This window comes from Lithobates pipiens, unplaced genomic scaffold (genome assembly GCF_037356315.1).
Source record: "Lithobates pipiens isolate NorthernLeopardFrog02 unplaced genomic scaffold, aLitPip1_a1.2 Scaffold_3, whole genome shotgun sequence".
Classification (NCBI taxonomy): domain Eukaryota; kingdom Metazoa; phylum Chordata; class Amphibia; order Anura; family Ranidae; genus Lithobates; species Lithobates pipiens.
The window spans coordinates 270,936,606-270,961,462 of record NW_027507790.1 but is presented as its reverse complement, the minus strand read 5'-3'; the positions used below and the strand labels follow the sequence as shown (position 1 = coordinate 270,961,462).

General features: G+C 46.9%; 1 pseudogene across 1 annotated transcript in view; it reads right to left on the bottom strand.

Moving 5' to 3' along the window:
• Positions 1 to 18,473, bottom strand: part of LOC143940036 (vomeronasal type-2 receptor 26-like) — a 162,577-nt pseudogene extending 144,104 nt beyond the window's left edge. The window contains exon 1 of the transcript XR_013263818.1: positions 18,180 to 18,473. The product of XR_013263818.1 is annotated as a vomeronasal type-2 receptor 26-like (transcript). The remainder of the gene's footprint in view (positions 1 to 18,179) is intronic.
• Between the last annotated feature and the right edge of the window lie 6,384 nt (positions 18,474 to 24,857).

Sequence of the window (24,857 nt, the reverse complement as noted above, 5' to 3'; positions counted from 1 at the left end):
CTGGAGGCCCACTTATTAAAGGGGACTCCTGGATTCCAATAAGCCCCCAGCTTGCAGACCCCAACAACCAACGGCCAGGGTTGTTAGGAAAAGGCCCTTGTCCTCATCAACATGGGGACAAGGTGCTTTGGGGTGGGGGGGCCGCAGGGCACTCCCCTTCCCCCAAAGTACCCACCCTCCCTTGTTGAGGGCATGCAGCCAGGGGGGTGCTAGCCTGTCCCCACCCCCTTTCCTGACTGGCCGGGCTGCATGCTCAGATAGGGGTCTGGTATAGATTTTGGGGGGACCCCCACACCGTTTTTTCAGTGTAGGGAGATTCCCCTTAAAATCCCTACCAGACCTAAGGGCCTGGTATGCCCCTGAAGGCATGCAGGTCTCATTAGAGAGGCGACATTGTTGCTTATCTCTCGCGCTCGCTACTATAGGAAAAGGTGACATTTTCCTATTGCAGCCAGTGCGAGAAGCGCGATGGGATCGCGCTGGTTAGAGAAGCCTGTCGCTGGCAACCAGCGTGATGGGATCATGCTGGAAACACAATATCAACAGCACCTACTGCATACCACTGCTGTGTTTACACAGAAGTAGGGATGAGCCGAACACCCCCTGGTTCAGTTCGCACCAGAACTTTCGAACGGACCCCAAATTCGTACGAAATTTAGAACCCCATTGAAGTCTATGGGACTCGAACGTTCGAAATTAAAAGTGCTAATTTTAACGACTAATATGCAAGATACTGTCCTAAAAAGGGTTTGGGGACCTGGCTCCTGCCCCAGGGGACATGGGTCAATGCCTAAAATGTTTTTAAAAATGGCCGTTTTGGCGGGAGCACTGATTTTAATGACGATTAAAGTGAAAAAAAAGTGAAATATTCCTTTAAATATCGTGCCTGGGGGGTGTCTGTAGTATGCTTGAGAAGTGTCACGTGTTTCCTGTGTTTAGAACAGTCCCTGCACAAAATGACATTAAACGGAAATAACATCATTTAAAACTGCTTGCGGTTTTAATGTTATATCTGGTTCCTGCAATATGGTTGAAAATCATTGAGAAAAATGGCATGGGTAGCCCTCCCTGCCCATTACCAGCCCCTTTGGGTCTTGTACGCATATTAAGGGGAACCCCGTACCCATATTAAAAAAATGAAATGCGTGTGGCCCCCAGGCCCTATATACTCAGAACAGCAGTATACAGGTGGTGCAAACAAGACAGGGACTGTGTAGGTTTGTTGTGTTAAGTTGAATCTGTTTGTAATTTTCAACTGGTACATTTTTAAAGTGTAGCTCCAGTCAAAAAAACAATTTTTAAGCTTCTTGGAAAACATAGGGAAGGGTTATCACCCCTGTATAATTTGTTTTGTCGTCCTTCTTTTTTCATCTCACTTGCTGTTGTCTCCTTCCATTTGCAAGTAGGAGATGTTTGTAAGTTGGATGTTTGAAAGTAGGGGCCTGCCCTATATGCTCTGCAGAAATGGCGGAACAAGGTGTTGGTTTTGCCACAATATTGTAAGCCCTCAAAGTGACTCTTGCTGGGCGCTGGAGCGCCCTGCTGTGAACGATCATATCAAGAATTGTAATTACATGCCATTGTTGAACAGTGGTAGAAAAATGGACCTTTGGTGGTTGTGGTGCTGGTGCCACAACACTATAAGTCCTCACAGTTACTCTGGGTGGGCACAGGAAGGGGCCCTCCTGTGAAATATTATATCAAGAATTGTAATTACATGTCCCTGTTAAGCAGGGGCAGAAAAATTGGGCCTTAGGCACTGGTGCTGGAGCCACGACACTGCAACCTCTCCCAAATACTCGTGTTTTATTGCAGGAATTAGCCCTGGTGCAAAGCATTGCATCAAAAATTTTAATTAAACGCCCCTGTTAAACAGGGGCAGAAAAATTGAGCCTTAGGCACTGGTGCCACCACACTGTAACCTCTCCCATATACTCTAGTTTTATTGCAGGAATTAGCCCTGCTGCAAAGCATTGCATTAAAAATTGTAATTAAACGCCCCTGTTAACCACTTGCTTACTGGGCACTTAAACCCCCTCCTGCCCAGACCAATTTTCAGCTTTCAGCGCTGATGCACTTTGAATGAGAATTGCGCGGTCATACAACAATGTACCGAAATGAAATTTTTATCATTTTTTTCCCACAAATAGAGCTTTCTTTTGGTGGTATTTAATTACAGCTGGAAGTTTTATTTTTTGCTAAACAAACAAAAAAAGTTGCAGAAAAAAAAATCATGTTTAATAGTTTGTTATAAAATTTTGCAAACAGGTCATTTTTCTCCTTCATTGAAGTGCGCTGATGAGGCGGCACTGATAGGCTGCACTGGTGGGCACTGATAGGCATAGTTAAGGCGGCACTAATAGGCACAGATAAGGTGGCACCGATAGGCACAGATAAGGCGGCACTGATGGGCAAAGATGGGCACAGATAAGGTGGCACGGATGGGTGGCACGAATGGGTGGCACGGATGGGTGGCACTAAGGGGCACTGATAGGTACCACTGATAGGTGGCTCTGATAGGTGGCACTGCTGGGCACTGATGGGCGGCACTGCTGGGCACTGATGGGCACTGGTAGATGACACTGATGGGCACAGATATGTGGCACTGGGGTGCAGCACCGTTGTTGAGGCAGATTGTGGGCACTGCTGGGTGGCACTGTGGGCACTGCTGGGTGGCACTGCTGGGTGGCACTGTGGGCACTGCTGGGTGGCACTGATGGGGGGCACTTATTTTTTAATAAGGTGGCACTGGCAGGGGGCAGGTGGGCACTGGCAGGGGGCAGGTGGGCCCTGGCAGGGCTGGCCATGATCGGGACTGATGTCCCGATCACGGCCGCCGGTGATCGGCTCTTTTTTTTTCTCCTCGCACTGTCAGCGCAAGGAGGAATAATAGCCGATTACCGGCTCCGTTGCATCACACGATCAGCTGTCATTGGCTGACAGCTGATCACGTGATAAGGGGTCGGGATCGACCCCTTACTCGGATCAGTGATCAGGCGAGTCTCATAGACTCGCCGATCACAGAGCGTGCCGTGCACGGGACGACGTCAATAGCCGTAGTCCCGGCAAAGGAGGTCCGCGCTGTAGCTGTCATTTGGCTATAGCGCGGGTCTCAAGTGGTTAAACAGGTTCAGAAAAATTGGGCCTTAGGCACTGGTGCTGGTGCCACCACACTGCAACCTCTCCCATATACTCTAGTTTTATTGCAGGAATTAGCCCTGCTGCAAAGCATTGCATCAAAAATTGTAATTAAACGTCCCTGTTAAACAACAGGGGCAGAAAGATTGGGCTGATAGCATCACCCAGAACCAAAAATGTTCTTCCAATATATCAGTGGAGGAGGAAGAGGATAGACAATCAACATAACAGGACAGTCACTCAGCATCAGCATAGGCAGTCTTGAAGGGATGTGATATTTCAAAAAAAATTATTCGGTTACATCAGCTTCAGGTGCTTGGTAGCTGTGGGTTATCCAAGACTGATTCATCTTGATGAAGGTCAGTCGATCAACTTATTCGGTGGACAGGCGCACCCTGTGATCGGTAACAAAGCCACCAGCAGCACTGAAGGCGCGTTCCGAAAGAACGCTGGATGCAGAGCAGGCCAGTAGCTCAATTGCATACTGTGCAAGATCTGGCCAGTGATCCATCCTCAAGACCCAGTAAGCCAGAGGATTTTCGGTGGGAAAGGTGTCCAAGTCTGACCTTGTCCCTAGGTATTCCTGCACCATGTAAATCAGACGCTGGCGATGGTTGCTGGAACTGATCATACCTTGGGGCTGCGGACTAAAGAATTGTCTGAAAGCATCAGTCAGACGGCCACCTTCTTCATCGCTCCTTCTGATCGATGCCTTAGCAACACGTTGTCCAGGACCAGGAGTTTGTAACCTCCCAGTCTCTGGGAACGCATTGCACAGACCTTTCTGCAAGGCCTCCCGGAGATGTCTCATACTCTGCGATGGCAAGATAAGGTCGGCAACCTTACCCTTGTACCGTGGATCAAGGAGAGTGGCCAGCCAGTAATGGTCCCTCTCCTTGATCCGAAGAATACGAGGATCCTTCCGCAGGCTTTGCAGGATCAGGGAGGCCATGCAGTGTAGGTTAGCTGAGGCATTCGGTCCGTAGTCCTCTGGGTCACTAAGGACAACATGATCCGCAGCTACCTCCTCCCAGCCACGTACAAGTCCACGTGTTTCTTGGGACTGTAAATCATCCCTACAAGACTGCTGCTGCTGCTGCTGCTGATGCTGAGTGCCTGCCTCCACCTCCATGGTGACACAATCATCCTCCTCCTCCTCTTCCTCCTCCTCATCCTCTTCCTGTGTGATGGGTGGCACAGCAGGAACACTGTCTGGATAAAGGGGGCTTTGAGAGGCAAGGAAGTCCTCCTCTTCCTGCCTCTGTTCTGCCTCAAGTGCCCTGTCCATTATTCCACGCAGCGTATGCTCCAAGAGGTGGACAAGGGGTACAGTGTCACTGATGCATGCACTGTCACTGCTCACCATCCGTGTGGCCTCCTCAAACGGTGACAGGACAGTGCATGCATCCCTGATCATGCCCCACTGGTGTGGTGAGAAAAAACCGAGCTCCCCTGACCCTGTCCTGGTGCCGTAGTAGCACAGGTACTCATTGATGGCCCTCTGCTGCATGTGCAGCTGCTGCAGCATGGCCAACGTTGAGTTCCACCTGGTGGGCATGTCACATATAAGGCGGTTCTTGGGCAGGTTCAACTCCTTTTGGAGCTCAGCCAGCCGAGCACAGGCATTAAATGATCGGCGGAAATGCACACAGACTTTCCTGGCCTGCTTCAGGACATCCTGTAAGCCCGGGTACCTGCCCAAGAACCGCTGCACCACCAGGTTAAGGACGTGAGCTAAACAGGGCACATGGGTCAGTTGTCCCTGTCGGAGGGCAGAGAGGAGGTTGGTGCCATTGTCGCAAACCACCATTCCTGGCTTAAGCTGGCGTGGCGTCAACCACCTCTCAGCCTGCCCCTGCAGAGCTGACAAAACATCCGCCCCAGTGTGGCTCCTGTCCCCCAAACAAACCAGCGCAAGCACGGCATGGCATTGTTTTGCCTGCGTACTTGCGTAGCCCCTGGAACGCCTACGGAGCACCACTGGTTCTGAGGACAGAGCACTGGAAGAGGCCATGGAGGAAGAAGAAGAGGAGGGGGTGGAGGAGAGAGGTGTGTCGCAACCAATAGTAGCATTTTGGAGGCGTGGTTGGCGGAACAACCTCCAACACTACTGCACCTTGTCCTGCATCCTTCCCAGCTGCCAGAAGAGTGACCCAATGGGCCGTGAAAGACAGGTAACGTCCCTGTCCATGCCTGCTGGACCATGAGTGAGCTGTAATATGCACCTTACCGCTGACCGCCCTGTCTAGCGAGGCAAGGACATTGCCTTCCACATGCCGGTAGAGAGTCGGAATCGCCTTCCGTGAGAAAAAGTGGCGTTTGGGGACCTGCCACTGAGGAACCGCACATTGTACAAACTCACGGAAGGGGGCCGAGTCTACCAACTGAAAAGGCAGCAGTTGAAGAGCTAGCAATTTAGCCAAGCTAGCATTCAACCGCTGGGCATGTGGATGGCTAGGAGTGAACTTCTTTCGTCGGTCCAGCAGCTGGGGCAGGGACATTTGCCTGCTATAATCGGACATGGGTGTACCGCTAGCAGAGTTCCCGGAAGCACTTGGCTGTGACACACCTAATTCTACACCTTCATTCCTCTCAGAGCAGGTTTCAGAGAGGACTGAAGGTCTAGTGGGGTTGGAGATGCCAGCTGATGAGGAGCAAGCAGAGGTCCGCTTTGTTCTTTGGTGTGGGTCTTTGAGGTACGCTTGCCAACGAGCTGCATGGCAGGTCAACATATGTCTGGTCAAGCATGTGGTGCCCAAGCGGCTGATGTTTTGGCCACGCGAGATACGCTTGAGACATATGTTGCAAATAGCAGCGGTGCGATCTGATGCACTCGTCTCAAAAAAGGCCCACACCAAAGAACTTTTAGAATAACGCGCAGAGGCAGCGCCCTGCACAGGCGGAGCTCTGTGGTGTGATTCAGTCGGTGTGCTGCCCCTAAGCTGGCCCACGGAGGGCATCCTGCCTCGTTGGACATGTGCCTCCTCCTCCTCCTCCTCCTCTCTCCTACCAGGCACCCACGTGGAGTGGTTGCCCCTCCCTCTTCATCGCTGTAGCAAACCTGGCAGTATGCTGCAGCTTGTGGAACATGACTGCCAGATTGCTGTGCTTCTTGAGCATCCCCTCTCTCTGCATTCACGCTACTGCCTTCCTCTAGCTGAGTGTCATCATCAGAGCCTACAAAACACTGGGCATCCTCCTGGAGCATGTACCCAACACTGTGCTCAAAGAGTTCAGGAGACTCCTCAGGAGGACGTGATGGGTCTAGGGAAGGAGTCACTGATGATGACATTGAGACGAGGGAAGACGATGCGTTGGCAGCTGCTTTGCTAGTACCCTGAGACTGGGTGAGAGAGGATGAGGAGGATGAAGAGGGCTTGGTCATCCACTCTACCAAGTCGTTGGCATGTTGCGGCTCAACATGTCCAGCTGTCGAAAAGAAGGACAAGCGTGTCCCATGGCCACGTGCTGATGACGATGCACCGCGTCCACGACCAGCACTGTTGTCTCTAGACACAGAGCCTGCTTGCCCTCTTTTATCGGCTCGCGCCTGTCTGCCTCTCCTTGCTGGCCTTCCAGACATGGTAATGGCCTGAAGGGAGTTGGGTAAAACAGCAATTGGGTAGTGTATATTGTGCTGGAGGCACACAACACCCACTAACTCCTGCAGATGCCTTTATTATAGAACACCAGCAATAAAGGGTAGATAAAGGGGTATACTGTACTGGAGGCACACAACACCCACTAAGCCCTGCAGGTGGCTCTATTAGAGAACAGCAATAAAGGGTAGATACAGGTGTATATTGTGCTGGAGGCCCACAACACCCACTAACTCCTGCAGATGCCTTTATTATAGAACACCAGCAATAAAGGGTAGATAAAGGGGTATTCTTTACTGGAGGCACACAACACCCACTAAGCCCTGCAGATGGCTCTATTAGAGAACAGCAATAAAAGGTAGATACAGGTGTATATTGTGCTGGAGACACACAACACCCACTAACTCCGGCAGATGCCTTTATTATAGAACACCAGCAATAAAGGGTAAATACAGATGTATACTGTGCTGTGCTGGAGGCACACACAACTTCCAATAACTCCTGCAGATGGCAGATGGCTCAAATAGAGAAGAGCTATGTAGGTGGGTATAGCGGTGTGTACTGGGTACAGAGCACGCAGACAGCACACACAAGCTCCTAAAACTGATTGCAAGCTCTATTATAAAGGATAGATATATCGCTAGCTATATAGGTGAGGTGAATATAGCAGTGTATACTGCGGTCAGGGCACGCAGACAACAACCATTACAGAAGAGCAAGATCGAAAAATCGACCGATAACGATCGGTGTATACTGTGTTGAAGGTACACAGAACACCTACTAACTGCTTCAGATGCCAACACACTACACAAGGCCGCCGCGCTGGCGGCCTTATATAGTGTGGGGCGTGTACTACACAGCCTGAGCTATCATGGCTCTCCTCGCTGCCGGCGCTGTGATTGGCCAAGCATGCGTGGTCACAGTGCATGCTTGGCCACTCATGAGCCAGCAACGCACTGCGATGGCGCAGTGCATTGTGGGCCGTGAGTGCCACACTAATTTGGTGCGAATGGCCCATAACGTTCGGAATTCGCCAAACGGGAGAACAGCCGATGTTCGAGTCGAACGTATGTTCGACTTGAACACGAAGCTCATCCCTACACAGAAGGAATAACACATGTGACACAGAAGGGGGAGTACTAATAATTCAGCAGAAGAAACCTGTTAATGCAAAAGAAAAGATTAATGAAAAACAAAATGGGATTAGTGGTGACACACCAACACTTCAGCAGCACCACAACTGTGTTATTCAAACTACACTGTATTATTCACACCACACTACACTGTATTATATACTCTGCACTGCACTATATACTAGACATGGGCACCGTCAATAAATTAGTTTTGTTCCATTCCATTACGGTTCATATTAGAATTAATTCGTACTTCGTATTTCGTGTCCAAAATTGGGGCTGTACCTCTTCTGTGCTCAGTATATCAGCACAGCACAGGATTTTGGGTACAGCCCCAGGAGGAAGTCAGCATAGCACAGGGATGGTGGGAGCTCCTCATAATAAGCATAATGTGTCATCGATGCGCCGACGACTTATCCTAAAATTCGTAAACAAAAGTTTGTATTTCGTACAAAATTCGGACGCATGGCAATTCGTATTTCGGATCCTCCCGAATGTACGAATTTAGGGAAATGCGTACGATTTTGAGATTCGTATGAAACTAATCGCACATGTCAACTATATACTCTGCACTACGCTGTAGTATATACTATGCATTGCACTATATACTCTACACTGCTTTATATACACTACACTGACTGCACTCCATTTTATATTCTACACTGCCTACATGCTCAATCCACTAACTAACCTGCCTAATCTCTCTCCACTACAACACACTACATACGGGCGCCATGTAGGCAGCCTTATATAGTGTGGGATGTGGACTTAGCTCCTGAGCCATGATGGCTTTAATAGCACATTGCGCTGTGATTGGCCAAAGCATACAGTTTAGGTGCATGCTTTGGCCAATCAGCAGCTGTCAATGCAATGTGATCTTGTTGTGCATTATGGGGAGCTCCACAGCGGGTGAACGTCCCTCAAGTGCCCCATATGTTTATTTGTCTTATGAACAGACAGCTGATGTTCAAGTCGAACTTACATTCTACTCAAACATCAAGCCCATCACTAATGAAGTCCCAGCATGTGACTCCCCACTGTGGTTCCTAGGCTCTCCCACTCCTACCAGGAGCACAGGACCACAACAACTATCAGGGTGACTAGCGGTGTGAACAGAGGAGAGATAACATAACTGATTTCTCCTCCATACAGTGAACCCGGAAGCACTTCTGGGTTTGTGACTGTCAGATAACAGCCACTAATGGCAAGTGTAGGAGCTGATCAGGGAGTTTATGTCCTTTATCAGCTCTGGGAAATTAATAGACCTCTGATGTCTCCATAAAAAGAACCTGTTACTGCAGAATACTATCACATTTGGGGCTTAACAGCCCTTAACCAGTTCCCGACCAGCGCACGCCGATGTATGTCGGCAGAATGGCATGGGCAGGCATATTGGCGTACAGGTACGTCCAATCTTTAATGCCGCCCTGCCATCGCGAGCACGCTGCCGGCGGAGCGCTCGCGTGCTGTTCAGGACCCCTGTGAGTCTGGTCGTGGGTCCCACAGACTTGATCGCCGCGGGTATACCCGTGATCGTCTCACAGGGTGGCTGAAAGGAGAGATGCCGTTGTAAACAGCATCTCCCCGTTCTGCCTTGCAACTAGTGACGCTGATCTCTGCTCCATGTGATTGGAGCAGAGATCAGTGTTCACTAAATGAAAGCCCAGCCCCCAACAGTTAACAACACACCCCTAGGAACACTTAACCCCTACACTGCCACCCACTGGTTAACCCCTTCACTGCCAGTGCCATTTACACAGGAATCACTGAATTTATATAGCAGTGATTGCTGTATAAATGACAATGGTCCCAAAAATGTGTCAAAAATGTCCGATGTGTCCGCCATAATGTCGCAGTCACAATAACAATTGCTGATCGCCGACATTACTAGTAAAAAAAAAAAATTATTAATAAAAATGTCATAAAACTATCCCCTATTTTGTAAATGCTATAACTTTTGTGCAAACCAATCAATACTTCTGTCCCGTGAACCCCAGACCTGGGCCCATCGCCTCCTAGAGCAGAAGTCATCCTCCCAGTCTGGATACCTTTTTTCCGCTATGTCCCAGCTCTATGAGGATCCCCAGCTGAGAGCAACTGCAGAGGCTGCCTTGCAGGGCGGTAGAAGACTATGTGGTGGACTTCAGACGTTGGAGTTCTGACATAGAATGGAATGGACTGCGCTACCAGTTCCGCATGGGTTTGTCTGGTTCACTCATAGATGAGCTGGCATGGGTCGGTGTCCCTCAGTCTCTGGAAGAGCTCATCAACCTCTCCATCCAAATCGATCGACGCCTTAGGGAACGTTGTTCTGAGAGGTCCTCCAGCCAGTTTCGGCCTACTTGGGTCCTCCCCAAGGTCCCTAGTGCTTCCAGCTCTTTTCGGCCGACCACCCTAGCTCCTCCGGCTCCGGGACCTGAACCCCCTGAACCCATGCAGCTGGGTCTCATCCATCCATCCCTCACTCTGGAGGAATGGCAACGCCGAAGAGCCAGTAACCTGTGTATGTACTGTGGAGAACCAAGTACTACATGAGATCTTGTCCTAACAAGACACGTAAGTCTCCTCCGATTCCTTTCAAGCATGCTCCTACTCTGCCTAAGTCTACTTCTCACCTTGCTCTCTCTGTCTTTCTACAGCTTCCCAACAAGGATATTCCAGTTCCAGTCATAATTGATTCTGGAGCCTGTAGTTGTTTTATTGACCAGACATTTGCTGCCAATCACTGCATTCCCCTCCTACCGAAGTCCCAAAGCCTGGCGGTGCACCTTGCCGATGGCTCCATCCTCAGTTCTGGTCCTGTCACCCAGGAAACCATCCCCTTGCTGACCACCATGGGTCCTAACCACGTGAACTCCTATGCTTGGATGCCATCTCTTCCCCTCTTTTCCCCATTATCTTGGGAATGCCTTGGCTACAAGCCCACAACCCCAACATCGACTGGGCCACAGGGAGGGTCAAGTTCCTTTCCGGCTACTGCCAACAGCACTGCTTTCTTGAAGTCCCTTCCACGTCCACTCAGCTCCTCAGTCTGGACTCTGATCCTGAGTCACCTCAAGCAATTCCTGCGCCCTCTCTGGATTTTGCGGATGTGTTTAGCAAGAAAGGAGCAGAAACCCTACCCCCGCACAGATCCTTCGACTGCCTGATAGAGCTTCTACCTGGAACCGAGGTCCCTTTCGGAAGAATTTTCCCGTTAACCGAGCAAGAGCTGGAAACTCTAAAGGGCTATTTAGACGAAAATTTCAAAAGAGGATTCATTCACCCGTCTACTTCCCCAGCGGGAGCCGGCATCTTTTTTGTTGAAAAAAAAGACCACTCTCTACGACCTTGTATCAATTATCAGGAGCTAAATAAGATTACCATCAAAAATCGCTATCCACTACCCTTAGTGCCCGAACTCTTCCAAAGACTGGGGTCGCTGTTGTGTTCACCAAGTTAGATCTCCGCAGTGCCTATAACTTGATCCACATTCGTGAGGGGGATGAGTGGAAGACTGCCTTCTGCACGCGGTTCAGGCACTTCGAATATCTTGTTATGCCCTTTGGTCTGTGTAATGCACCCGCAACTTTCAAACACTTTATAAACAACGTCTTCCGTGACCTGTTGGATTTATATGTTATTGTTTACTTGGATGACATCCTAATCTTCTCTTCCTCAGTCACTGACCATCACAGGCACGTTGAAATGTGTTGACTCGTCTTAGGCAGCATAGACTTTACGCCAAGTTGGAAAAGTGTGAATTTGAGCTCCAATGCATACAGTTCCTTGGCCTGGTTATCTCTGTCGATGGTATCAAGATGGATCCTCGGAAGGTGTCCGCTATTCTGGATTGGCCCGCTCCTACCGATAAAAAGGGTGTCCAGCGTTTTATTGGCTTTTTTTTTTACCGGAAGTTCATTAGGGGCTTCTCTGCAATAATCGCCCCCATCACTGAACTCACCAAGCAAGGAAACCATTTCTGTTGGTCCCCTAAGGCCCAAGTTGCTTTCAAGAAACTGAAGGAGCTCTTTACTTCTGCTTCCATCCTAAAGCACCCGGATCCTGCCCTGCCCTTTGTCCTTGAGGTGGACGCTTCGGAAATTCCCAGTGGCCTTTGACTCTCGCAAGCTCTCCGCAGCGGAGAGAGAAACTACGATGTGGGGGACCGGGAACTACTGGCTATAAAGGCAGCTTTGGAGGAGTGCCGTTACTTACTGGAGGGTGCTGCACATCCAATCCTGGTCTATACCGACCACAAAAATGTGGAGTATCTGAGAACGGCAAAGAGATTGAAACCACGGCAGGCGAAGTGGGCACTGTTCTTCTCCAGATTCCACTTCCACATCACGTACAGACCCGGTTCCAAGAACATCAACCCAGATGCTCTCTCCCGTATGTTTCATAATTTCCAGGATACCTTGCTTCCAGATACCATCCTCCATGCTGGAAATTTCTTGCTTCTCCAGGGGGACCTCCTGTCTTGGATTAGACAAGCTTCTGTGGGGTGGTCCCCATCGGTTGAGAATGTTGTAAGGTTGCAAGATGGCATGTTCCGGTACAAGGACAAAATTCTGGTTCTGGAGGATGTGAGGGTGGCTGTTCTGGAGCTCTGCCATGACCACAAACTTACCAGTCACTTTGGCACTTTGAAGATGGTGGACTTGGTGCAGCGTGCATTCTGGTGGCCGCAGCTAAGTAGTGATTGCAAGAAGTACATAGAGTCCTGCACCACCTGTGCCCGGAGCAAGACTAGCCGGACAAGATCCTGGGGTCTACTAAGACCTTTGCCAGTTCCAGAAAGACCTTGGAAGATGATTTCAATGGATTTCATCGTGGAGTTGCCCCTGGTGGAAGGCTTCTCTACCATCTTTGTGGTGGTCGACAGGCTGTCTAAGATGGCCCATTTTCTGCCTATGAAAGGCACACCTTCGTTCCTTCAAGCATTGTATCCGACCAGGGTGTCCAATTTACCTCCAAGTTTTGGAAGGCCCTGTGCAGTTCCCTCAAAATTGAGTTGGCATTTTCTTCTGCCTATTATCCCCAGACAAATGGCCAGACGGAGAGAACTAATCAGACCTTGGAACAATACCTCCGCTGTTTCTCTGCCTTTTCACAAAACGACTGGGTCTCTCTTCTGCCTCTAGTCGAATTTTCCTATAACAACTCACTGCATTCTGCTATCAAACAGCCGCCTTTCTTCACAAATTATGGTTACCATCCATCCTTCTTGGCTGGTTCGGTTCCTGAGTGTGTCATTCCTGCAGTTTCCGAGACAATTGACTTCTTCTTGACCAACAACAAATTGCTACAGGAGACTATGGCCAAAACCCAGGATTATAACAAAGGGATGTTTGATAGGAAGAAACATGGAGAACTCATCCTTGTACCGGGCAATCAGGTTTGGCTCTCTACGGCTAATCTGAAGATGGCTTGTCCCTCAAGGAAGCTGGGTCCTAAGTTTTTGGGTCCCTTCGCAGTCAGGAGGAAAATTAATGATGTTACTTATGAGTTGGACTTATCCGGTTCCCTAAAGATCATCCAGTTCATCCAGTCTTCCATGTATCTTTGTTAAAACCCGTTACCCCTAATCCTTTCACTGGCCGGAACTCGGGCCCACCTAAACCCGTAGACTGTAGAAAGAGGGGTAACCAAATTCAGTACTTAATCAAGTGGAAGGGGTACGGTCTGGAAGATAACTCCTGGGAACCTGAAAGCAATTTACATGCAGAGAAACTGCTCAGTGCTTTTAAGAGCGCCCACTTGAATAGAGCGCGCGCGTGCGTCAGTGCACGTTGGTGCCAAGCGGCCTACTTAAGTGTCCCCCGCGGTGTGCTCGGTTCTGTCCGATCTGCAGCTTCCTGTGCCCTGTTACCTGTGACTTTGCTTGTATTTCTGACCTCCTCTTTACCCGGCTCGTCCCTTGGATTATCCTGTCTGCTGCCTGCCTTTGACCTCGGCCTGTCTCTGACCTCACATCTGCCCACTCCTTTTTACCACGCTGCCCACCTGTTGCCTACCCAGCTTGTGATCCGGTCTTGAACTTGCTCATCCCTATACTGCACCATCTGCCTGCTCTCATCTGTGCCTGTGGCTGGACCTGCTCACCATCTCCTGCTTGCATCTGCTTCTGCATCCAGCTGTGAGAGACTGTCTACCTGTCCGAACCCAGCCATTGGATCTCTTCTCCAGCATCTCTCCAATGTGCTTTTCTTTTTGGCAGTTTTCATCATTATTCTTCAAACGTTATTTATTTGATACAGGAGGTGACAATCTCTTCTTCAGCTAACTTTTATGTTGTGGGTCTGCTACACACACACACACACCTTGTTTTTGTTGTTAATGGATGTAATACATTAATGATAAAAAACATATTTTTCAACACCATGAATTGTTTTGAGTGCCTAAAATGGCCTGATTGGTGCCAATTATAAAGCAATGTGCGGGTTATTTACTAAAAGCAAATACACTGTAAAACAGTAAAGAAAAGCAAATGGAGCAGCACAAAAGTAAAATAATAATAGGAACACAAGACAAAATACTTACTTTTTTGCAGCACTTTCTTGAGTCTTCTGTACTGATCCTGCTCCCTCAATTTGAGGTCTGACCATCTTTTACTCAGTTGATTCTTGGATCACCGTACCCCAATATTATTCTGCAGACTTTTCACAACTTTAGTCATGATTTTGGCTTTTCTCACATTTGGGTTGCTGTACGGTCCATATTTACCATCGGCCCTCTTCAAGATGTCCACCATCTCCACCACCTCACCAAAGGACATATTTGATGTCTTAAATCTCTTGGATCGTGATGTTTGTGGCTCCAGGCTTTCGTCATTGTTGCTCTTCTCTGCAAGCACTTGCTCTGTCTCCGTCATGTGCTTTCCCACTGCTCCAAAAGAAAAGGGGCGGGAATATACTAGAAAGAAGGTCAGGGGTGGGCAGAGTTTCACGCATGTGCAGTGTATATAAAGCGTAACACGTGTGCATCGTACATACGATCTGTGAGTGGAGGACGGAGTAGCATAAGCGCCGATCGTGCTAACAAAGGTACCATTTTAACTTGGGGCATCAGTGGCCTATACTGCTTATAGATTGTGGCCTATAGTGGGACAAGATTAGGAGACATTAGGGTTTGTCTTGTGTTGTGTCTTGCAGGGAAAATGGATAGATTCAATGATCATGACTTCCTCCCCAACTTTATTGATAAATACAGGGAGTTGCCCTGTCTGTGGAAGGTGAAACACCCTTTTTATAATAATAAAATAAAGAGGAAGGCAGTGCTGGATCAATCACTGGAATTGGTGAAGCCAGTGATTCCCACGGCAACCCTCCCCATTCAAAGTGCAAAATTGGTGGCCTAAGGAGCACATATAATAGGGAGAGCAAGAAGGTCCAGGATTCTATGAGATCAGGAGAAGCAGATATTTAAGTTCCCAGGCTGTGGTACTACGAAAGAATGCAGTTTTTGTCAGACCAGACTGAAATCAGGCCATCACTTTCAACTCTTCCTTCCACTCTTCCTTCCACCTTAGATGAGGCTTCAGAAGTCCAACCTGGGCCTTCCACCCAGGAAGCTGTGGAGGAGCCCAGCTTGAGCCAGGTATAGCATTGTTCAACATATTCCCTGCCAAAAATGAATGATGTTAACTAGATGTTATTATTGATCACTCATTTCAGAATTAACAAAGTGGTTTATATACCAATAGACAGTAGAAAAAAAATATTGTGACAAGAATGACAAATGCTGGGGTCAGAAGGATAGTCTTTTCTATTTGTTAACATTCAATTTGCAACAGTCATGAGCTCTAAATTGTGTGTCCCATTTTCATACACAGGAAAGTCTCAGGCAGGAGGAGGCCCTGGAAAGTGGCAGCCAGGAGGTGGCTGACCGAATCTCAGGTTCCTCCCCTCCGCCTTCCAACAAAGAGGCCCAGGAAGGGGAGTAACGTGGAGGAGTCAGTGCTTTCTTTGATTTGGCAGGCTACTGCAGCCCTCAGAAACACCCCCAATCTTCAAGAGGCCTATGCCTGCATGACAGCCAGCATATTGCAGGAAATGGAGGTGGGCCAATGCCTCATTTGTGAGGAAGTCATGTATCAGGCCCTAAATAAGGGTGTGATGGGCAACAGGGCTGTCTTTAATATTGATTGGACCCTGGGCAAAAAAATTCTTAGGGCCCCCCCATGCAATTTCGCTCTCCACCTTCTCTGAGACATACATTAAATAGCTGCTAGACTTAAAATCAGTTTACTCTATCAGATCAGGCAGCTAATGCGATTGGTTGCCAGAAGTTACAGCATATCATTACTGCTTACTGACTGGTTGCTAGAGGTTACAGCACTCCTTAAGGCTCACTGATTAGTTGCTAGAGGTTACAGCACATTTCTGCTTGTTGATTGGCAGTTAGAGATTACTGTACAGTAATACTGCTCACTGGTTGCAATAGGTTACAGCACATCTTCTCACTGCAGGGGGGCATGATATACCTATGAATGCTGACTTTATTTACATATCAATGCCATTGGCCTCAGCTATTTACATATGAATGCCAGTATTTACATGTAAACACAGGTCTGCAGGTGAGTCATCTGTACACAACAATAGGACAGAGCTGGGCAGCATTAGTAGCAGCACAGGACTAAAACTTCAAGGGAATGTAAACTGGGATAGTTGGCAAGTATGAGACAGCTGCTTTGGGCCCTACAACAATGACAGGGCCCTGGGCAGCTGCCCCTTTTGCCTTGCCTTAAAGACGGCCCTGATGGGCAAACTCTAATGAAGTTGTTTTGCTGCTGATATTCACACAGAGTTCTGACAAACTGATTTCTTTATTATTATGATTTCTTTATTATTTCTCGTGATCTCCTGAATAATCTTTTTTTTCTTTTTTTTTCTCCAGATCTCCAGAATAATGTTTCTATTTTTTTTTGTAGTGATCTCCTATATTTAAATTTTTTTTTTATCAAGATCTCCCGAATCAGTACAGAGCTGCATTTGTGTCTTTTATATCTGTCTGGGGTTCAGATTTAAGACCTTTAAAACATACTTAAGTCTTAAACACATGAAAACAATATGAGCGGCCAATCCACAGCAGGACTTTAGTATATGAACCCTTCATTGTGCCCTGTGCTGGAGTTTGTAAAAAAAAGGGAAATAACAGCACAGATTGTATGTGTGATGCTATAAAGAATGGTAACAGAACAATCGGGATTAAAGCATACATCACACTTTACCCACAACCTTCCCCCTGAGATTTTATGTCCCATCTAGAACGTTTATTTTATTTTTTGTACACATTTTAAAATCTGCATTTTTTGGTTATAAAATGACCTAAATCGCCAGAACATAATATATTTTCTGAAGGCAGAGGCCTAGTAAAACAACAGTCAGAGTATTTTACCAGGATGAATGAAAAAAAAAAACATCCAAGGACAGCTGTAAAATGATAACCGTTACAACTAGGGATGCACCGATACTATTTTTTCTATGAGTACCGATACTTTTTTTTTAGTAATTGCCGATACTGATTACCGATACCTACTGCAACTGTGTTTTTGAAAAGTTAATTACAAATTAAATAAATAGATTTTTCTTTTTGCGCTTTTTCAATGTGAAATGTGTAAATATGTTTATATATATATATATATATATATATATATATATATATATATATATATATGTAAAAATGAAACCCCCTTGATCTACAGAAGAAACAGAAAAATACAAAAAGAAACAATGTTTTTAATGTTTAGTGTTTTAGCGATTGAGCAACGTTGTTGTTAATAAACATTGCCGGCTGTTATTCTTTTTTTATTTGACACCTCCAATTACTGGACTTCTTTAACACTTCAGCTATCAACAGAGGAGACCCACAGACAGCTCAAAGATCCAAGCTAGAAAGTACCGATATTTGTGCAAATACTCAGTATCGGCACCGATACCGATACTAGTATCGGTGCAACCCTAATTACATCAAAAGAAAATGACAGATTGCTCCATCCATACAAACAGAGCAGATGGAGGAATACCCACATGTTCAGCTTTAAAGAAAAGACTCTTCCATCAACTTCTCCAACACCCTGACACTGTTATAGTTTGTCACTGTCACCCACCCCCTGACACTTTCAGATTTGCTTGCTTGTAAAGGAAGAGACATTTCATATCCAATATATACATTCTTGTAAACGAAGAGACATTTCATATCCAATATATACATTCTTATAATATTTCCATCACATGTATTTCTTACAATCATTTTTTAAAATCCGATTTGTTGTTCTTTGTCTCCCTGATCACATTTTTCTCTCCATAGCAAGTAAGTTACATACCTGTATGTCTTTTTTTCAGGTGAATATTGATCATCTCCTTTTGACCTCACAGTGAGCACTCCTCCAATGATCAGATCTCCATCCTGAAAATATTGGAACTCATCAAATACATCAGTAAAATGAAGGGTACAGGCCGGACTCTGTATTCCTCCTGATCTCCACAGTGTCATACATTGCAGGATCACACAGAACTGGAAGATGTAGGTATATGATACACGCATAGTGCCGATCACTGGGTTCTTCTTTAATTAAAGCCTATAATTTTCCATTGTGACACAGATCTCTGCAGCATGAGTATCACAATGACAATACAATGAGATGGCTTCTCTCCCCTCCTTTTATACAGTTCAGTACCATACATCTCTCTTTGTTCTCGATATACTGACATCATCTTCTATCTACTTTTAATTTTTTGTACAGGTAGTTTATTTGTGAATGGTTATTTTAACAACTCTAAACCAAGACACATAATTTCTTTAAAATAAACTCCTATTCAGCAATGATCAATGCTAAATATTATCATACGATTGAAATACACAGGTAGTACCAAATCATTTTTTTTATAATGATTTCTGCTCACATTAATGCACATAACTGTTCTATATTGTTCCCTCCCTGTAAAGTAAGCAAGGCCTGTAAAAGAAGACTGTCTTTACTTACCTTTTTTTTGGCCCCTACCTGCAAACATGTAATGAGGCTCATTGTTTCCGAGCATGCGTCAAATTGTTCCTGAGCATGTGTAGGAATTTTGCTCATCGGAATTTGTACAGATGATTGGAATTTCCGATTGGAACTTTTTCCGACTGAAAAATTGACAACCTGCTCTCAATCTTTTGCTGACCGAAATTCCACCAGTAAAAGTTCGATGGAGCATACACACGATCGCATTTTCCGGCCAAAGGCTCTCATCAGACTGTTGCTGGTGGAATTTCCGATTGTGTATGGGGCATTAAAGTGTGTGAATACCTGATTCTCCATGTCTTCTGTATTTTCGCTCATGTAACTGTAATGACTTTGCATTTTTCTTTTCCTACAGTAATTGTTCTACATGGACTTCCTTTGGAATGGTGGCAGTAGTTCTACCAGAGTTTTCCCCTTGTATCAAGAAAGGGTAAAATATCTACCTTGAAACTTCCCACTATAATTCCTGCTGTTGCCAGCATTCCAACACTTCTCCTCCTAACCTTCAACACTCCAACACTTCTCCTTCAGCACTCAAACACTCTTCCTCTTCATATTACACCTTTACCTCCTGCTGCTTTAGGGCATTCCACATGCCATGGACATGGAATGACCTTTTGTGCAAAATAATGGCCCTGGCTTGAACTTTGGGTCAAAATAATGATGGTTGGGTACCTGCCATTGTGCAGTACAGGACACAGAAAAAGGGAGGAGGAAGAGAACGTGTGTACTAGAAATCCAAAAAATTACTGATATGTATCCTTGTGCAAGAAGAAAACAAAGAATGAGTAGTCCAAAGTACTAATTTTAATGTGTTCTAAAAAAAAAGAATTCCAAGTATAGCAGATAGTAGAAGATAGTGAAGAAGAAGTCATCTGTCAGATTCAGGCTCAGAATATGATCCTGTAGACGACAGCGGTTCCATAACAGAAAGCTCTGATGATAGATTTGTGGTCCCTGCCAGGGTCAGGCGTACCAGACCCGATCTTCTGCTGTTGAGGTAAATGAACCTCAGGCCTTTCGTATGGAGCAGAGAAGTACTAGCGCCGCTATTTCTTCTGGTGAACTGGCAAGCACCAGCGGTCTAGTACACCCTGGTCGTAGTCAAACCAGCGCTGTAGTAGCACGTGGTGACGTGGCGAGTCCCATAAGTGCAGTTCAAGCTGGTGAGGTGGCAAGCACAAATAGTGTCCCGCTGCCACTAAGAAGAAAAAGACAGGCCCATCGTGCCCATAATGTCCTTCCTGCAGAATTTGCCAATCCTCCAATCCTAATTGGGAGCCCACCACTTCTGCAGCACCTGTACTTCCCCCATTCACTGGCCAATCCAGCATTCAGTTGATTTTCCGTCACTTGATTTTTTTTTGCTGTTTTTCACAGAAGAGTTCTATAGATCTATTGTGGACTAAAGCAATTTGTATGCTGGTCAGTACATTGCTGCTAATCCCCTGTCCGTCCTTGCCAGAGATTGAAAACAAATTATGTTTTTCGAATTTAAGACCTTTCTGGGCCTAACCCTCGACATGAGCATAGTTAAAAAGAGTGAGTTGTCATATTGGTCCACTGACCCAATTCACCATATGCCTGTGTTCTCTGTTTCCATGGTCAGGGCACGATACGAGCAGATTTTGCGGTTCATGCACTTCAACAACAATAAACTCTGTCGTCCTCGTGGAGACCCTGGATACCATCGGCTCTGCAAAATTCAGCCCCTCATAAAACACATAAAACAAACGTTTTGCAGATTTGTTTACTTCCCATCGAGTTGTCTGCGTTGATGAGTCCCTGATTATGTTTTCTGCCTGCTTCCCAGCAAGTGTGCCAGATACGGGGTCAAGATGTAAAAGCTCTGTGACAGGGCCATGTAGTTTTATGGTTTATGAGGGAACAGATAGTCACGTAGAGCCGACAAACTGCCCTGACTACATAGGGAGCGCTGGCAAGATTGTGTGGGATTGTGTGGGACTAATTCAGAAAGGGATACCATTTTTATGTGGACAATGATTACACGAGCGTGCCACATTTTAGTCACTTGTTTGATCAACAGATTGGAGCATGTGGCACCATGTGACCTAATTTCTGGGGCTTTCCCCAGCGGCTTGTAGATTCCCATCTCAGGCTGAGGGAGAGAACCTGCTTGAAGTGTAATAACTTAATAAGAATGTTTTAATTTTTCCTCCCTTCATGCAGACACGATGGTCCAAATTCCTACGGTGACTGGTGTTGTGAAGAAACCCCTCTGTGTCCACGAATATAACCAAAATATGGGAGGGTGGACCTCAATGACTAGCTGTTGGTGCCATACCTAATTGCTCATAAGGCCAGACGCTGGTAAAAAAAAGTGTCTGTATACTTATTTCAATTGGCTTTGCTGAATGCTCATGTGCTATACAGAGATTCAGGGTGGACTGGATCCTTCCTTAAATTCCAGGAAGGGATCATCAGTAGGGATGGCCGAACAGTTCGCCCCGGCGGTCATTTCGCTGCGAATTTCGGCTGTTCGCGGTCCGCCCGATCGGCGGACTATTGCCGCTGTTCGCCCGGCGGACTTCCGTGTTTACTGTGTAAAAGAAGTTTGACCTATGATGACACATCCATCATGTGGTACAGGACAGCCAATTGAGACATTACAGCACATGGACACTTGAACATTCCCCATAACTTATAAATAGACCCAATCCGGAGGCCATTTTACATTCTTTAGTATGTCACTATAGGGAGAGGTTGCTGTGTGGAGCAGGGAGAGACTGCAGTGACCCAAATCGCTAGCTATTAGGTCCACAAAAGTTCTTTTAAGGACTGGTATGGTATAGGTGTTGGGTGTAGTTCAGGATATAGGTTTGAGGCACTCCTATTCAAGTCCTTGTTGCAGAAGCCTGTCTTTTGTCAGTGTAGAGAGAGGGACAGGACGCTGTGTGCAGCAGAGACAGTCAGTTTAATCATTAGCTGTTACTATTAGGTCCACAAAAGTCCTTTTCAGGACTGGTATGGTAAAGTAGTACAGGATATAGTTTTGAGTGCTATCAAGTTATTGTTGCAGCAGCCTGTGTTTTGTCAGTTTAAATAGGGACTGGCAGGAAGCTCTGTGTGGCAGTGAGGGACAGTCAGTTTAATCAGTAGCTGTTACTATTAGGTCCACAAAGGTTATTTTCAGGACTGGTATGGTAATAGGCTTGTACACATATAATATTCTTTCTTCCAAATATAGAAAGAATATTATACTTGACTGCTACCCTTCTGCTGCAGTAGTCCTTTATGAGTATAGGGACTGAGGTACAGTCTGCTAATCACAACCTACTAGTTCCACAACGGTCCTTATAAGGACTGGTAAGGTATAGTGTACTACAGTTCATAGGGTTGAGTGAGGTACAGTCTGCTATTCCTTAAGGACTGGTATAGGTCCACAATATATAGGGTTTAGGTTCACTACTGCTGACTCCTGCCCTACTCTGCAGCAGTCCTTTATCAGTATAGGGGCTGAGGTATAGTCTGCTAATCACAACCTACTAGTTCCACAAAGGTCCTTATAGGGACTGGTAAGGTATAGTGTACTACAGTACATAGGGTTGAGTGAGGTACAGTCTGCTATTCCTTAATGACTGGTATAGGTCCACAATATATAGGGTTGACGTGCACTACTGCTGACTGCTGCCCTATTCTGCAGCAGTCCTTTATCAGTATAGGGACTGAGGTACAGTCTGCTAATCACAACCTACTAGTTCCACAAAGGTCCTTATAAGGACTGGTAAGGTATAGTGTACTACAGTACATAGGGTTGAGTGATGTACAGTCTGCTATTCCTTAAGGACTGGTATAGGTCCACAATATATAGGGTTGAGGTGCACTACTGCTGACTGCTGCCCTATTCTGCAGCAGTCCTTTATCAGTATAGGGACTGAGGTACAGTCTGCTAATCACAACCTACTAGTTCCACAAAGGTCCTTATAGGGACTGGTAAGGTATAGTGTACTACAGTACATAGGGTTGAGTGAGGTACAGTCTGCTAATCCTTAAGGACTGGTATAGGTCCACAATACATAGGGTTGAGGTGCACTACTGCTGACTGCTGCCCTATTCTGCAGCAGTCCTTTATCAGTATAGGGACTGAGGTACAGTCTGCTAATCACAACCTACTAGTTCCACAAAGGTCTTTATAAGGACTGGTAAGGTATAGTGTACTACAGTACATAGGGTTGAGTGAGGTACAGTCTGCTAATCCTTAAGGACTGGTATAGGTCCACAATACATAGGGTTGAGGTGCACTACTGCTGACTGCTGCCCTATTCTGCAGCGGTCCTTTATCAGTATAGGGACTGAGGTACAGTCTGCTAATCACAACCTACTAGTTCCACAAAGGTCCTTAGAAGGACTGGTAAGGTATAGTGTACTACAGTACATAGGGTTGAGTGAGGTACAGTCTGCTAATCCTTAAGGACTGGTATAGGTCCACAATATATAGGGTTGAGGTGCACTACTGCTGACTGCTGCCCTATTCTGCAGCAGTCCTTTATCAGTATAGGGACTGAGAGTTTTGTCACAGGGTCATTTAAAAAATGACAGGCAGAGGAAGAGGCAGGCCCTTCCGCAGGGGTATGTCAGGTCACCTTGAGGCGGGGCGACAGGTGCACACCGTAGGGATCTGGAGTGCACTGCAAGGTTGTGGACCCTACGGCTGACTGCTGCAGACGGTGGACAGATCCCACTGGGGTTAGAGCGTAAGATTCCCTGGGGCACGGAGTCTAAGGGCCAGCAGGTGTTCACCAGCGCCTCTGGTGGTGAGGATGGACTTGGCTGCAACTGGCTCCAGGTCACGACCCCCAGGGTCCCCCAGCTCACACCCACAGTAGGCAACAGGAGGATAGGGATGGTGAGGGACAAAGCCAAGGTCGGGGCCACAAGCAGACAAGAATAGTCGGGTACACGCCAAAAGGTCAGGATCACAGGCAAAGAGGGATAGTCAAGCCACGCCAAAGTCGTTAACGGAAAAAAGTAGCAGAGCACACGGCAGGAAACAGGAAGCTAACACACAAAGGAATACACAATGGTTGATCAGCACTGATGACCTACAGTGCACAGGTTAATATAGGGCTCCCTGATAGGGCCTGGGGTGGAGCCATGCTTAGAGGAGAGGTTATAAAAACCACCAGGTGGAAGTGGCTGGCCTCTTAGTCTGAAGACATGAGGGGAGGTAAGCAAACACAGGAAGATCACTGCATAACCATGACAGGGTGGTAGGGGTAGGGCCGGAGCAACAGGCTTGAGCCAAAGTGGGAAGTTGCAGAAGGTGCGTTCAATTACTTTAAAGGACGCACCAGACTTGATTGAGTGGCTCACTCAGCCTTACTCTTCTGCACCCTCCTCATCCTCTCGATCTGCACCCTCTTCTTCACTCTCTGCTATGTGCACCCCCAAAGACACTACCACCAATAACACCACCACCACCACCACCACATACCTTCCGCTTGAATCACAGGAATTATTTTCCGATTCATATCAAGACATTTCTGATGCGCAGCCACTCTTGGCATTGGATCAGGAAGAGGAGGTAGCAACAACCGCCACTCAGCAGTCTGACGACAGTACCCAGATCAACCCAAGAAGGAGGTTGGTCCCCAGTGTTGCTGCCTACTCCGCGATCTCTACTTATAGCGGTGGGGAAGGTGACGTCGATGATGACGTGTCTAGTGATGTCACGTGGGTGCCCACAAGAGAGGAAGAGGAGGGGAGTTCAGAGGGAGATATGGACCAGCAGATAGGGAGGAGAAGCAGGAATAACTTACATTGCACAGGAGGGGCAAAGCAGACTGCTAATGTATCAGGAGCGAGTCATCGACCATGTACGGTCACATCTGGCGCTCCCAGGACGCCGTCACATGGCTCCGCAGTGTGGGCATTTTTTAACGTGTCCGCTGCTGACAATAGTATTGCTATCTGCAATCTTTGCAGTCAACGCATTAGTCGCGGTAAGCCCAACACTCACCTAGGAACGACTGCCTT